Source organism: Petaurus breviceps, unplaced genomic scaffold, assembly GCF_028583685.1.
Source record: "Petaurus breviceps papuanus isolate PSGF00001 unplaced genomic scaffold, PetGlider_PUasm1.0 90696, whole genome shotgun sequence".
NCBI lineage: Eukaryota > Metazoa > Chordata > Mammalia > Diprotodontia > Petauridae > Petaurus > Petaurus breviceps.
Window position 1 is genome coordinate 3,514,456 of NW_027187314.1, and position 17,561 is coordinate 3,532,016.

At 34.7% G+C, this 17,561-nt stretch overlaps 1 pseudogene; it reads right to left on the reverse strand.

The window, feature by feature from the left end:
• LOC138144327 (HAUS augmin-like complex subunit 2 pseudogene) overlaps positions 1–17,561 on the reverse strand; it is a 93,039-nt pseudogene that overhangs the window by 854 nt on the left and 74,624 nt on the right.

Below are 17,561 nucleotides of genomic sequence, written 5' to 3' on the forward strand. Positions count from 1 at the left end.
AAATAAATTAAACCAAATTAAACCTTTAAGTCAAAGCTGTTAGAGCTGAGTACTAAGGAAAACAAGAGATTCTATAAGGAGAAATGAGGATGGCATGAATTTCATGCCTGGAGGAGAGCAAGTTCAAAGGCAAATTTGCATTAAAATTGGAAGAATTGGAGTGTCTTGAATCAGGAACTGAAAGAAGGCATGTTTGACTAGATTTTAAAGTATATTAAAGAGAATAATGTGCAATGAACTGGAAAGATATGTTGGATTCAATCACCAATGGTATTATGGTTATAATGATCATTTTAGGGATTATTATTACTTGTCCATAGGTCAATCTTTCAGAATCTCAGAACTGGAAAATACAGTAAAGTGCTTCCTTCTAGGAAAACAAAAAATAACAACAAAACAAAAAATATTGTCATTGCAATTTGCATGATATTGATAATTTTGGCAACCTAAGTTGAACAGAGTTTCCAGGAAAGCCAGAGCCATTGGTTCATTTGATTTATTAAACAATTTCATTATTTTATCATCTTATTTAGTTCATCTGTTATAATAACAAGCGGGATAATATGCTGCCTAAAAGTGTCATAAGTAGAAATGACAATAAACATTGGTGAGAATTTGGGACTTTGAATAGATGGATGTAAGATGTGTAAGGGTTTGTGTGTTAACATTTTGTGACTACATTTTGTGAGACTCCAATTTGATCCACACCATCAATCACAATGTCTCATTATAATTACATAACTGCATTATCATCTTCATTGCTAGGAAGGATGAGGCTAACATATCGACATGATTGCTTGTCAGGTGAGATAAAGAATGACAATTCAAGCAGGGAGAATGTTTAAAAATTAAACTAAGACAGAGAGGCAGGAAAAGGTCTCTAAAGAAATTTGACAGGATCTAGAAATCAGACTACTGAGAAGTTGTCATTCAGAGACCTTTGACCAAACAAGTAGTACAGTTAGTTAGCTGCACTGCTCCCTTTCTTGACCTGATAATATAATTAGTCATTTATATATTAACATAGCTGTAATGTCTGTAATGAAATAAAACAGTAGTTGCAGAACCCTGCAGATTTGAACTCTTTTGTTAAACATGAAAAAGAAGTGAATTAAAGGTGAAATCACTGACCATGAATTTGAACTAAACCTTCTCAGACCAGCAAATAATGTATTCATGTGCAGCTTGGAGTGGAAGCTGAATAGAGTTATCTTTTCTCTGACTTCCAGAACATATCATGTTCTGTAAAACATTTAATGTTAAGTCCTGATGTAGAGCAATAGCATAAACACTGAGATATTTCTTCAACCTTGTCTTTGCCAAGAGGGCAATTTCACACTTTCCTGAATCTCTAAGAGATGTAATACTTGAAGTGTTAATTAACTATATCATTGGTAAAACTGAGCAAAGGGAAATTTAAAAAAAGAGAATGTGCTTTCTTATGTGAATATGTCACAGAAATTTCACTCTGGCTTATATGATAGAGATATTTTTAGAAAACCAAACTCAATATTCATTTCTCAAAATTTTATTCAGCTGTGACAATGGTTAGGTCATGGGCCAGACAGTTTAGCCTTAAGGAGTCAATCTAAGTAAGAGAGTAAATGAGAGAACTTCCAAACACTTTTCTTAAATGTTTATGCAAAATTTCCTTGAACTTTTCTCTCTCATATTTGAATATACAGTCATATTTATCTCCTAAGTCTTTTCTGATGTTGTCTTGGTTGAAATATATCCTAAAAAGGGGTAGACAACTCTGTAGGTCTGTCATATACCTTCACAATTTATCATTTATTTAAAATGACTGATATTTCACCATAATATATGCTTAATTTCATGCTGAAGGCTATAGTACACAGCAGTACTTTATAACTGATTTTAAAATTATGTCACAGAGCCATGATGGCAGAGTAAACAGTAAGTGCTCTCCACTCCCTTTGATAACCTTGAAAAAACAAGAGAATATTGCCTCAGGAAAAATCCTGGAATAGGGGAACCAGCTGCAGTAGGGGTACAGTAGTCTTTTAGCTTGGGAAGCTAGGGAGATTGATGGCTAGGGTCCCTCTTGCTATGGCTAAAGGGGACCAGTACAGGATGGGAAGTGTCCCAGCAAGCCCCACCTCAGTGGAGCAGCAGGAGATCTTGAGCCCCAAGGGGGTAGAGCCAGCAAGTGACAACACCACGACCCTAGTGACAACACCACACCTCATGCTGTGAGCTTCAGTGTAACCCTGGGGTAACTCAGAAAGATGTTACCTGGCCATGATCCTTGGCACACACCAGCTAGCTTCAGCTCAGCACAAGGTGACTTGCAGCATTATATAGCTTCTAACTGGCAGAAGCAGAGGCCACATCACACAAAGCCAGTAACCAGACCTCTAGATCCCAGCACAAGAAGATTAGAACAGAACCCCCTGTGTCCCAGAAGCAGAGGCCAATTTAAAAGCCAGGAAAAAAGGCAACCACAATAAAGAAGCAAATTAGAAAAACAAATACAATTCAATCCTTCTATGGAGAAAGGGAAGAGCAAAATGCAAACTCAGAAGAGGACAGCTTTGACACTATACACACATCTGAAAAGTTAAAAGGGAATATGAAGATGTCTCAAGCACAAAAAGCATTCTTGGAAAAGCTCAAGGAGGATTTAAAAAGCCAAATCAGAGAGGCAAAAGATAAATTGATGAATTATTTTAAAAATATAATGGACAAAAGGAAAAAAATCACTGATGAGAACAGGTAAAAGGCTGGAGTAGAATATATTATACTTCAGCTAAAGTAAAAAAAAAAAAAAAAGCAGGGGTAGCAATCCTAATCCAAGACAAAACAAAAGTAAAAATAAATCTAATTAAAAGAGATAATGAAGGAAACTATATCCTGCTAAGAGGCACCATTGATAAGCAATATTATTAATAAGCAATTATACACCAAGTGGTATAGCATCCAGGTTCTAAGGGAAGAAGTCAAAGGAGTTCAAGGAACAAATAAATAGCAAAAGTATACTAGTGGGGGACCTCAAACTCCCTCTCTCTGAACTTCATAAATTTTACCTCAAAATAAACAAGAGAGAAGTTAAGAAGGTAAATAGAATTGTAGGGAAGGTTGATATGATAGACATCTGGAGAAAATTGAATGGAAATTGAAAGTAATATACCTTCTTCTCAGCAGTACTGAGAATATACACAAAGTTGACTTTTTACTAGAGCATAGAACACATAACAATCCAGTGCAGAAAGACATAAGGTGACCTGCAGATTAGATAAAATCTAACAGGTGACCTGTTAGATTTTAAACAAATCCTTTTTAGATCATCATGAAACTAAAAATAAATATAATAAAGGCCCATGGAAAGATATACTAAAATTAATTGGAAACTAATTAATCTAATCCTAAAGAATGAGTGTGTCAAAAAATAATCCTAGAAACAGTCAAAAACATCATTCAAGAGAATGACAACCATGAGAAAAGGTACCAAAATTTATGTGATGGAGTGAAAGTGGTTCTTCAGGGAAGTTTTATATATCTGAATGCTTACATGAATAGAATAGAGAAAAATGAGATCAACTGCAAAAGCTAGAAAAAGAGCAAATTGAAAATCCCCAATTAAATACCAAATTAGAAACACAGAAAACCAAAGGAGAGTTTAATTAAATTGAAATTAAGAAGACTATTGAGCTAATAAATAAAAATAAGAGCTGGTTTTATGAAAAAAAAACATGAAATGATAAAACTTTAGTCCATTTGATTTAAAAAAGAAAGAAGAAAACTAAATTATCAGTATCCAAAATAAAATGGATGAATTAACCTCCAATGAAGAGGAAATTAAAACAATAATTAGGATTTATTTTGCCCAATTATTTGCCCATAAATTTGACAATCTTAATGAAATGGATGAATATTTACAAAAATATAAATTGACCAGATTAACAGAAGAGGAAGTAAAATACTTAAATAACCCCATCTCAGAAAAAGAAATTGAAAAAGCCACACATGAACTCCCTAGGAAAAATTCTCCAGGACCAGATGGATTTACAAGTGAATTCTATCAAACATTTAAACAATTGATTCTAACACTATACAGAATATTTGGGAAATTGGTGAAGAAAGAGTCCTACCAAATCCTTTTTATGATAAAAATATTTTACTGATGCCTAAATTGGGAAGAATCAAAACAGAGAAATAAAATTCTAAACCAATTTCTCTAATGAATATAGATACAAAAATACTAAGGAAAAGATTACAGCAAGTTTTCATGAAAAAAATATACCTTGATCAGGTAGAATTTATACTAGGAATTCAGGGCTGGTTAAATATTAGGAAAACTATCAGTATAATTGATTATATCAACAGCAAAACTAGTACAAACCATATGATTATCTCAATAGATGCAGAAAAAGTTTTTGACAAAATACAACACCCATTTCAAATGAAAACATTGCAGAGCATAGGAAGAAATGGAGTCTTCCTTAAAATGATAAGCAGCATCTACCTAAAACCATCATCAAGTATTATATGTAAGGAGGATAAGCTAGAAGGATTTCCAATAAGATCAAGGTTGAAAAAAGGATATCCATTATCACTGCAGTTATTCAGTTTGGTACTAGAGATGTTAGCTGTAGGAATGAGAAGAAAAAGAAATTGAAGGAATTAGAATAGGCAAAGATGAGACTAAGTTATCACTCTTTGCAGATGATACGATGATACACTTAGAAATTCCTAAAGAATCAAGTAAAAAAACTACTTGAAATAATAAATAACTTCAGCAAAGTTGCAGAATATAAAACAAATCCAAGTAAATCCTCAGCATTTATTCCTTATATATTTCTAATGAGGTTAGAATATTTCCATCATCAAGAAAATAAAAAGAGAAATTCCATTTAAAGTCATTGTAGACATTATAAAATATTTGGGATTCTACCTACAAGAACAAACCCAGGAAGTGTAAAAACAGAACTACAAAACACTTTTCACATGAATAAAGTCAGATCTAAATAACTGGGAAAAAAGCAACTGCTCATGGTTAGGTGGAGCTAATATAATAATAATGACAATTTTGCCTAAATTAATTTACCCATTTGGTGCCATACCAATCAAACTACCAAAAATTATTTTAGAGAGCTAGAAAAAATAATAACAAAATTCATCTTGAATAATAAAAGGTCCAGAATGTCAAGGGAATTAATGAAAAGGCATGCTAGGGAAAGTGGCCTAGCCATACCAGATTTTAAACTGTATCATAAAGCAGAAGTCATCAAAGCTATGTGGTAATGCCTAAGAAAGAGAGTGGTGGATCAGTGGAATAGGTTAGGTACACAAGACACAGTAGTCAGTGCCTATAGTAACCTACTCTTTGATAAACCCAAAGACTCTAGCTTCTGGGACAAGAACTCACTATTTGACAAAATCTTCTGGGTAAACTAGAAAACAGTATGGCAGAAACTAAGCATAGAACAGTATCTTACACTGTATACCAAAATAAAGTCAAAATGGGTTCATGATTTAGATATAAAGAGTGGTCTTAAGCAAACTGGGAGAGCAAGGAATAACTTACCTGTCAGATTTGTAGAGAAGGGAAGAATTTATGACCAAACAAAAGATAGAGAGCATTATGAAATGCAAAAGTGATTATTTTGATTACATTAAATTGGAAAGTTTTGTACAATCTAAAACAATTCAACCAAGATTAGGAGGGAAGCAGAAAGTTGGAAAAGGGTTTTTATAACCAGTTTCACCAATAAAGAAATCACTTCTAAAATATACAGAGAACTGAATCAAATTTATAGGAGTACAAGTCATTCCCTAAATGATAAATGGTCAAAGGCTATGAACAGACACTTTTCAGAGGAAGAAATTAAATATATCTATAATTACATGAACAAATGTTCTAAATCATGATTAATTAGAGAAATGCAAATCAAAACAATTCTTGGGTGCCATATTTTACTTGTCAGATTTACTAACTCTACAAAATGATAAATGGTGGAGAAGATGTGGGAAAATTGGAACACTGATTCATTGTTTTTGGAGTTGTGAACTTATCTAACCAATCTGGAGAGCAATTTGGAACTATGCCTAAAGGACTATAAATATGTGTATACCTTTTGACCCAGCAATACCACTTTTAGGGGTATACCCCAAAGAGATCATACAAAATGGAATAGAACCTATATATTCAAAAAAATTCTTAGCAGCTCTTTTTGTGGTGTCAAAGATTTAGAAATCTGGGGGATGCCCATCAATTAAGGAATGGCTGAACAAGCGGTATATGAATGTAATGGAATCTTATTATGCTGTAAGCAATGAGAAGCAGATGGACTTGAGAATAACCTGGAAAGACTGATATCAAGTGATGCTGAGTGAGGGGAGCAGAACCAGATCATGGTACACAATTACAGACACATTGTATCTGTGATGACTAACTTTGATAGACTTGCCTTCTCTCAGCAATACAAGGTTCAAAGACAACTCCAAAAGACTCATGTTGGAAAAAGCTATATGCATCCAGAGAAAGAATTACAGAACCTGAATGCAGATTGAAGCAAAGTATTTACTCTGTCTTTTCTTTTCTGTTTTGTTTCTTCTTTCTAGTGGTTCATTCCATTGGTTTTTAATAGGAAGGAAAGTAGTACTTTGCTGCTGCTTTCAGCTATTCAAGTGCTTTTGAACCTCACCTTTGATTGTATCAAGTGTTTGTTGGAAACAGTATATATTGTGTTGCTCTTTATAGGCCTAAGGTCATCAAATGAGCCAAAGGTGGGAGAAGCTTGTTGAAATAACAGAACAGGATGGGGCGAACAGGAAGCAGCAGAGCAGAGAAAAACTCAAGCAGAGGTGGAACCAAGCAGAATTGAGAGGGAGAATGTTTGTGATGTTGGTACTTTGTCTGTCTGTTCTGTCTTTGTTGGTGTCACTTTGTCAAACAGAAGCATTCTCTCTTTTGAAAGAGGACTTTAATGCTATTACAGAAGCCCTGAAAGAGGACCTTACTGTTGTTACAGAAGTCCTGATACTTTACTGCCAATTTGTGTTTGATTTCTCAGAGAGAAGCTTTGTCTGTTGATTTGTGTTACTTTGTCAGACAGAAAATGAATTAAGATGATAATGCCAGCAACATGTGTAAATATTGTTGTAGCTCTGTTAAACTTTGTCTTCCTAGAAACAGAAACTTCCAAGTACTTGGAGTGGAATAGTAAGCTGAGGTATGAAACAGGAGTGGAGAGCTGTCTACATGTGAATCCAGGCAAGAGTCATGTTAATCCAGGCAAGACCTGGGAGCAATCAGCCCATGGTGGAAGAGGAACCATGTGGTTTGGTAGTCAGACTCCAGTAAAGATGAAAGAAGACTTTACTTGGGTACTACTTGGGTACTCTGTATTGCCTGATGGGATTGTGACTTGCTATGAAATAGGGGTGGATGGTGTTTGTACTTTCTGCTGCTCCTTAAGGATGATTGGAAGCCAGCTCCAGGAAAGATGAAAGAAGACTTTACTTGGATACTCTATATTGACTGATGAGATTTTGACTTACAGAATGATATGTTTTGTTCAAGAGTATGTTGCTACCATAGTAATAAGTTGTTATGTTATACTGTGGTGAATGTTGTTCTTTAGTTTCTTGAATATCATGCTTTAGTTTATTGCTGAATAGAAGTTCACTATGTGATTAGATTCTTAAAGTTATTCACAGTAGCAGTCTTTGGGAGAGTTGCTTGTGATGGATTTTACATGGTTATAATTCTTCTTTACAACATAACTTAAGTAAAAATATGTTTAATGTAAAAGTATATGTAGAACCTATATTGGATTGCATATTGTCTAGGGGGACAGAGGGAAAGAAAGGGAGGGGGAGGAAATTTGGAACTCAAAAGCTTGTGGAACTGAATGTTGTAAACTAAAAATAAGTAAATTAATATATAAAAATTATGTCACAATACAGAGAGATCTAAATTGCAATAGTAATCTCCAATCTCTGTAAAAGGACTTAATTTTCAAAAATCTAAAGAGGATTTTTGGGGAATGCTTATGTAGCTATTTTCCATTGATTCTATTCATAAGATTGTGATAAGTGAACCTGTCATTTATGGGCAATAAAAAAAAAAACAACTTAATATATCATGGCTACAAACAGTATTCACAGAAATGTGGAGGAGTGAAGGTTGGGACAAATCTCCATATTTCATTTCAGATGATGTGAGTGGATGGACAAAAATTAGAGAGAGAAATTTAGTAACCAACTAGCTTCCCTCCCCCCCCCCCAAATATGTATGTATGAGGGTCAGCGAATATAATCTTTTGGGAAGGTTATATGGGAAGAAAGATATTTTGAATGTTATAATGACCAGTGATCATATTTCTTTATAGCCTTGAGTCCAACTTCTTCATTTTACCATTTTACCATCCTTATTTTATATGGAAAATGATAACTTTGTGACTACAAATTTTGTGATTGGTATTCCCCTTCTCTGGGTAGACCACAGACTGAATAAAACTCACCATACTGCTCAGTGGTATTATTGGTTCTTGGGTTTCTAGGATAATATAATTAAATATTTGGAGCTGGAAGGTATCTTTAGAGATCATCTAATCCAATATCCTCATTTTAAAGATAAGACATTTGAGATCTAGTGTATAGGATTTTTTTGTATTCAGTATCACATGGGAAATAAATAGAAGAGTCAGGATTTAAACCACAATTCTTTGACTCCAAACCCTGATACTGTATCATACTAATATACATACAGAGACATTATGACAGAGTGTGTCTCTGGAATACATTCCTTCCTTAGACTAACAATATGAAAATACCTTCCGTTGATTCTACAAAAGTTCCTTTTTCATAGTTTTTTAGAGCTGAAAAGCTCATAGTATCATAGGTTTTGTAGTTATAAGAGATGCTAATGATGATTTAGTCTAATCCCTTTACAGGATTTTAGAGATCATACATTGAAGTCTCATAAATTAGATGAGGAAAAATACTTTCCAAAACAGTAATTCTAAGATTGAATAGCTAGATAAGAATTAAAACCAGAGTCATCTAAACTGCATTTAACTTTCTATCTTTAAAATGCCACACTTTTAAAAACCTGCTTAAGAAAATAGATTATTTTGAGATTATGATAGGCACTAATTTGTTTCTCTAAACTATTTGAACATAAAAGATGGGTAAAATGTATGTGTTTGATGAGTAAATAGTTGTGTTCTCTAATGCTAGAACTAAGATCCAGAGTTAATGACCCTAAACCAGGGATTTGCAACCTGAAACTTCAAAGCCATATGTTGCCTTCTAGGTCCTTAAGTGCAGCCCTTTGACTAAATCCAAACTTCACAGAACAAATCACCTTGATGAAAGAATTTGGTCTATAAAACTTGGACTCAGTCAAAAGGACCAAGGATCTAAAAGACTACTTGTGGTTTTGAGGCTGCAGTTTCCCCACCCCTGCACATTATTAAACTTTTGTATTCTTGATAAACCAGGTAAAAACAGGTTATTGGTCTCAGTTAACTCAGAAGATAAATGAATGAAAGCATGAAAGCTTCATGACATGGATAAGAGGATTGTGAAGCATATGATTGACCTGGAAAACATACCCAGGAGAGATAATCTGAGAATTATAAGCCTACCAGAAAATCATGATGAAAAAATGAGCCTGGACAACATTCTTCAAGAGCTCGTTAAGGAAAACTGCCCTGAGATACTACAACCTGAGGGTAAAATAGAAATCGAGAGAATCCACCAGACACCTGCTGAAAGAGATCCCAAACTGAAAAGTCCTTGAAATGTTGTGGCCAAACTCCAGAACTACTAGATAAAAGAGAAAATAATTCAAGCAGCCAGAAAGAAACAATTCAAATATTGTGGGTCCACACTGAGGATTGCAAAGGATTTGGCAGCCTCTACACTGAAAGATCGGAGGCAGCGGAAAACAATTTTCCGGAAGGCAAAAGAGCTCAGATTACAACCAAGGATCACATACACAGAGACTGAGCATATTCTTCCAGGGAAAGAGATGGTCATTCAATGATATAGCAGAGTTACAGACCTTCTTGATAAAAAAGCCAGAATTCAATGGAAAATTCAACCTCCAATTACAAGATGCAACAGTGACATAGAAAGGTAAACAAGGAAAACACACACACACACACACACACACACACCCTGCTATTTGATAAGAGCAAACTGGTTATAGACACGTAGAGGGTATGAGTATAAAATACACAAAATGATGAAAAAAATCTTATTAAGGGCTACAAAGGGACTGCAATGGAAGACCCTAATTTTTGGGATAAGAATTCACTATTTGACAAAAACTGCTGGGAAAACTGGAATATAGTATGGCAGAAACTGGGCATAGACCATTATCTAACACCATATACCAAAATCAAGTCTAAATGGTTGCATAATCTAGGTATAAAGGTTGATACTGTAAGCAGTCTCAGAAAACAAGGAATAGTTTACCTGTCAGATTTGTGGAGAGGGAAAGACTTTATGACTAAACAAGAATTAGAGAACATTATAAAATGTAAAATAGATAATTTTGACTACACGAAATTGAAAAATCTTCTGTACAAACAAAGCCAATATAACCAAGATTAAGTGGGAGGTGGGAAATTGGGAAAGAATCTTTACAACCTATGTCTCTGACAATGGACTCATTTCTAAAATATACAGAGAATTGAGTCAAATTTATAAGAATACAAATCATTCCCCAATTGATAAATGGTCAAAGGATATGAACAGGCAATTTTCAGAGAAAGAAATTAAATATATCTATAAGCACATGAAGAAATGCTCTAAATCACTATTGATTAGAGACATGAAAATCAAAACAACTCTGAGGTACCACATCTTATCAGTAAGATTGGCTAAGATGACAAAACAGGAAAATTACAAATGCTGGAGAGGATGTGGGTAAATGGGAACACTAATGCATTGCTGGTTGAGTTGTGAACTGATCCAGCCTTTCTGGAGAGCAATCTGGAATTATGCCTAAAGGGCTATAAATACTTTCATATCCTTTGACCCAGCAATACCACTCCTAGGGTTATATCCCAAAGAGATCATAGAAGTTGGAGGAAGACCCATATTTACAAAAATGTTTATAGCAGCTCTTTTTGTGGTGGCAAAGAATTGGAAATTAAGGACTGCCCATCAATTGGAGAATGGATGAGCAAGTTGTGGTATACGCATGTCATGGAATACTATTACCTGGAGAGGAACTGATGCTGAGTGAGAAAAGTAGAACCAGGAGCAATTTGTACACAATTACAGACATAACATGTGTGTGATGATGTAATAAGAATGTAAATTTTAAAGATCTTCCCTGCCCCTAGGCTAATGTGCACCTGAAGCCTGGGGTGGGGGAGGCTTGTTTTTCAGTAGATACTTCTTGATTGGCCAGTGAGTCAATAAGGTTGTTACATTCTCTGAGCCAGGAGAAGGCTATATAAGCCCTGATGTGTAGCTTTGTTTTTGGGACTCACTTTGAGAAGTGTTCTGTGATTTGATCTGAATTCTGGGAAGCCGTTGTTGAGAGTCCCCCGGCTTTGAAAAACCCAGAATGTGGAAACCCAGATGTTGACTGGGTATGGATGTAATGGTTGGACAGTTTGGAAATCTTTCTACTTGATGTTTCTGTCTGGATAATTATGCCTGTATACTTTGAGGTTCAGGGTGCTGACCTTTTCTCCTGAACAAGGTAAATGATATATGTCTGACTGCTTAAAGTAAGCTTGTTAACCCATTTTGAGTTGCTTTCCTTTAACAAAGCAGATCCAAGAACCTGTGGTAGCTGCAAACCCTGAGGACGCTTGGGGTGCTTGCTGCTACAATTGACCAACTTTGATAGACTGGACTCTTCTCAGCAATGCAGTGATATAAGTCAATCCCAAAAGACTCATGATGGAGAGAAATGTGTGCATCCAGAGAAAGAACTAGAAAGAACTGAGTTTATATCCAGATAGAAGCAAAATACCTGATCTTTTTCCTTTACTTGTTTGGTTTTATGTCCTCTTTACCATTTTTCATTCCATCTGATACAATCCATCTTTATAACCTGACTAATGTATAATGTGAAAGTAAAAAAAAATAAAAAGAATATCACACCAAGCTTCAAAGGAAAAAAAAGAGGTCATTTAATGAAATAGAGGATTTTCAGACCTTCCTTATAAAAAGTCCAGAGCTCTGGTACTAGATAAGTAATGTAGTGATAGATCAGTGGAATAGATTAGGTACACAATGCACATTAGTAAATCATCATAATAATCTATTTTTGATGAACCCAATGATGCAAGCTTTTGGGGAAAGAAATCACTATTTGACAAAAATTTCTGGGAAAACCAGAAAGCAGTTTGGCATAAACTAGGTATAGACCAATACCTCATATTGTATACCCAGGAAAGGTCAGAATGGGTGCAAATTTAGACATATGAGATAATATCATAAGTAAATTGGGGGAGCATGGACATATATACCTGTCAGTTCTATGGATAAAGGTAGAGATTATGACCCACTAAGAAATAAAGGCCATCACAGGAAGTAAAATGAACAATTTTGATTTCATGAAATCAAACTTTTTTTTACAAATAAAATCAATGCAACCAAGATTATAACGAAGGTAAGAAATTGGGGGAAACAATTAAATTTGCTCCATTGATAAAGGTCTCATTTCTTAAATATTTAGGGACCTTTGCCAAGTTAAGAAAAAAATAACAGCCAATACTCAGTTGATAATTGTTCAAAGGATATGAGTAGGCAGTTTTCAGAAAAAAATTTAAAACTAGTGATAGTCACATAAAAAGTGCTCTAAGTCACTACTGATTTGAAAAATGCAAATAAAAAAACTTTGTGGTATCACTTCATATTTATCAGATTAGCTAATATGCAGAAAAGGAAAATGATAAATGTTGGAGGAAATGTAGAAATACTGCAACACCAATGAAGTTTTGGTAGAGGTGTGACCTAGTCTAACCATTCTGGAGGGTAATTTAAAACTATTCCCAAAAGGCTGTAAAATTCTAAATACTTGTGATATATACATATACACACACACACACATATATATATATATACACACACACATATATGTATGTACACACACACACACACACATATATATATATACACATATATATATTTATAAAAATTCTTCTGTTGTGGTAAAAAATTTAAAAAAAAATAAAGGGATGTCCACCGATTGGAAATGGCAGAACAAGTTGCAGTATAGATTTGTGAAGGAATACTTTTATGCTCTAAGAACTGTTGAGCAGGATGGTTTAAGAAAAAAAAAAACCTGGGAAGATTTTTAGGAATTGACACAAAGTGAAGTGAGCTGAATCAAGGGAACACTATTCTTAGTAACAGTAATATTTAAAGATGATCAACTGCGAAAAATTTAAATACTCTGATCAATATAATGAACCAAGACAATTCCAAAAGAATGATGATAAAAATGCTATTAGCCTCTAGAAAGAGAGAATTGATGAAGTCAGAGTAAAAATGAAAGCATATTTTCTTTTTTTCTTGCTTTTCTTTTTTGCAATATAGCTAATGTAGAAATATGTTTTGCATAATTTCTCATTTGATATCTCATTGCTTACCTTCTCAAGATAATGTAGAAATATGTTTTGCATAATTTCTCATTTGATATCTCATTGCTTACCTTCTCAATGACTAAATGAGGAATTGGAGGGAGGGAAAGGATTTGGAACTCAAAATTTAAAAAATGACTTCTTAAATATATAATAAATGTATTTTTAAAAAAGAAAAACCCTCATAAACTTTCAATTACTAATGTGAAAATCATGTAATTGGTTCAATGAAGCTAAAGTACATAATGATGCTATATCATAATATTAACCACATCAATAAACTGAACATTGAGTAAAAACTAGAACAACAGCAAGCAAAAGCAAGAGAGAGAAAGGGCAAAAATTATGGAGGAGATACAAACAACAAGATGGCGTCCTAGACATTTCCTCTGATCATTCCGTCCTCTTAAACCTTTCCACGTCAGCAATTATGTATCAAAGAAAAGGTAACTTCATCTGTATCTATGCTCTAGAACACCAAGAACTCAAAAGGAGATTAGAAAGATCATAAACTAATATCTTCCATGAGTTCTAGAAAAATTTCTCCCCGCTACCCATTATGCTTTAAACAGTGAGAGTGCACTAGTTAAGTCAAGAATCCAACCAATGTACTTCCAGTAAAACTGAACACTACACTTAAATTCCCTCTACCTCTATCTAGGACCCTTGAAAGACCAAGGTAGTAGCAGTTTCTATGATAGAGAAGATCTCTATGAGAAATGGAGGGGAAAAAGACAAGATATATGTTTGGGCTTGAAATAGAACTCAAACCCATACCATAACCCACTTCACCTCATGACTGCCCCTTGAGGACTCATATTACAGAAACCAACTTCATAATACCCAGAACTGATGTGACTAGAAAGAATTGAGGAATGGAGGGAATAAGACCAAATCTATCTAAGGACTAGACATTGTAAGTGTTTGTGTATGTGTGTGTGTGTGTGTGTGTGTGTTGTGGGGGGGGGGGGTTGGGATTATGTTACAGTCTACATTTCCTGAGGGAAAGGGCTCTGTATCCAACCCAGACCAGACATGTCCCAACAAAAGTCACTTGGGGCAAAAAATTCAGCTGGTAAACTATGAATTGTTAAGCTTAGTAGGGGGATGAGATACTTTAATTTCCAACTCCCAGAGAAACCACAATCAGAGTGGAGGGAGTCAGAAAATGAGCAATGATAAAAATAGGAGGAAAACAACCCCAGAAATCAACAAAGACATTAGGAAGAAGTAAATTTAAAGACCTTGAAAATAAGAAATATGATTAGTAAAAAAATGAAATATGGAATCTAGATTTAGTAAATAAGTTCAGGCTTCTTTTGAATAAATAGTGCAAAATAAAGGAAAATGATCTAACACTTGAGTTGAGACAGTTGACCCTGGGAAATTTAAAGAGAAAATGGAACCACAAAATACTGTTTCTCAGAGGTTCAACATGGAAACCAGTAATATGAGAGCCAAATGTATGCCCTGAATAGAACAAAGAGTAAAGATATTTTTTTTTTAAAAATTATCTATGATGGTAAAATTAACATTAAAGTAACATCAAAGAAACAAAAAAAAGTTTAAAAGAAAAAAAACAAAGAACAGTTGATTAGGAGTTTAATAAGAAGTGAAACAGAATCTAGAATGAAGAAGGGGGAAAACTAGAAACATTAAATAACAATATGCTCTTTATTAAAGCAAGACATGAAGATCTTAATGACAGGATATATAGAAACATCCTTATGATCCTGGGTTTCCTAGAAAAACATGACAGGTCAAAAAATGTAAGCACCATACTCCAGGAAATAAAACAAGAAAAATTCCTAGAACTTCTGAACAGTCAAAATAAATACTGAGTTACTGAATAAATACTAAATAAATACTGAAAGTCTTCATCACTTGACTCCAGGAAAAATAAAAAGAGCCCAAAGGTATAAACTCCAAGATATATAGGGATTAGATTGAAGTACTTAATTCAAAAAGGAGAAGTTCTACTGCAAGTGATCAGGAAAAAGTCCTTCACATACAAAGAAAAGGAAATTTGAATAAAGCAAGACAATTCCGTAACACCAGAAAGTATAAGAAGGGATGGAATTATGTCCTAAGAAGAGCAGTGAAGCTTGGGATGAAGAATAAAGTGAGCTACCCTGAAAATCTGAGTTAAACTATAAATGGATATTCAAAAGTAAAGAGGTATTTGAAAAAATCTTAAAACAAAAGCCAAACTAGAAGAAATTATTTATTTTTTGAACACAGCAGACTACAGACATACTTATTTTCTCTCTTAAACTTAACAAATGCAGCAGAGGGAAACAGCAACAGCAAAATAACAGAGACCAGAGACTATTTTTTAAATGAAAAACAAAGAGACACGTTGTGTTAGATGTCAGGTGGAGGTAATAGTATAGGAGTGTTGGACATAAGTTATTATGGACAGGATCTGGTAACACAATTGTATTAATGTGTATGTGTGTGTCTATGTGTGTGCCTGGCACATTACAAAATGGGAGGGACATGAAAGGGGGCAGAATTCAGGGGGATAAAATATGACTATTTGATATGCCTGGGTCAAAGTTAGGTCTAGCAAAATGTATTGCATTATCACATGTGACTCCTATATTCTCTCAGGCAAAGAAGATACTGCAAAAGAGTGAGTGAGGAGAAGATTTGGGCAAAGGATAAAAAAAATGGAATGAAAGAGGGAAGTTTTACTTTGGTTGTAGGAGAACATTCCAGTGATCCTATGGGTAAAGAGAGATGTTTTGTGAAGGGAGATGGGAATGTGATGCTGGAAGTTGCCTGGCAGATTTAGTGCTCTAAAAGATAACTAACCATAATTTGGGTGGGTATGTCAGAAAACTTCTGGGGTAGCTGATAGGAGGATGAATGGGAGGTAAACTTTTGAGGAAAATATGGAAAGAATATAAATATGCAGAGAGTACAAATCAGTACTGGGTTGTGTTATCAGAAAATCATGAGTGGGGAAGGGTCCTACCATGAGGACCCCATGGAGTATCTTCCATGTCACCTGCAGGAATTGGCATTGCTTTGGGATTGAGGCATGATGGAAAATGGGAATTCATGGGAAAAGCTCTATAAGCAAGTGGCAGAAACCTCTTAGAGGGGAAAGCCCAGAATAACTACCTTGGAAGTTTTATTTCCATGAGCAATACAGAGAACAGAGGAGACTATCTAATTATGGTAGTCATGAACCAGAGATTGGATGTATAGGAAAAAAACAGAAATAAAGAATGGATAATGAAGAGAGAGAGAAATACTCTTTGGAAAGGGATAAAAAATTGAAATAAGAAAAATGCAACAAAATAATAGGACTTTAAGAAGGGAGAATCATGTTGAATTAGAGGAAATAGGAGGGGAAGATTTAAATACCCAGATAATTGAAGGAAAGAAAAAGTTATTAATAAAAAGAACTCTAAAGTTAAAGAGGTAACAGTTGGGAAGGGAGATAAGAGTGAGGGGAAGAGAGCCAGTGGGAATTCAGGACTTTATTAAAAAGACTAAAGTAACTGAAGAGACATAGGACTGGATTTACAGTGGAAGAAGGGAAAAATCAGAACTTGAAAAAATGAGCAATATTAGAGAAAATTGTGGAAAATATAAACTTGACCTCACAACTTTTTTCTGAGAAGAGTTAACTGAGGGGCAGATAGGTGAAGCAATCAATAGAGCACTGTCCCTGGAGTCAGGAGGACCTGAGTTCAAATCCAGCCTCAGACTACTTACATTTACTACTCCCTGTGACTATGGGCAAGTCACTTAATCCCAATTGCCCTGCCTTTCCCCCTACAAAAGCAGAGAGATAGATATAGAGACAGAGACAGACAGACAGAGCAAAGGGAGAGAGAGACAGAGAGACAGAGAGAGAGAGAAAGAGAGAGAGAGAGAGAGAGAGAGAGAGAGAGAGAGAGAGAGAGAGAGTTAACTGAGAGAGATGAATGAAGCCCAGGAGACTATGTCTCTTTTGAGAGCTCA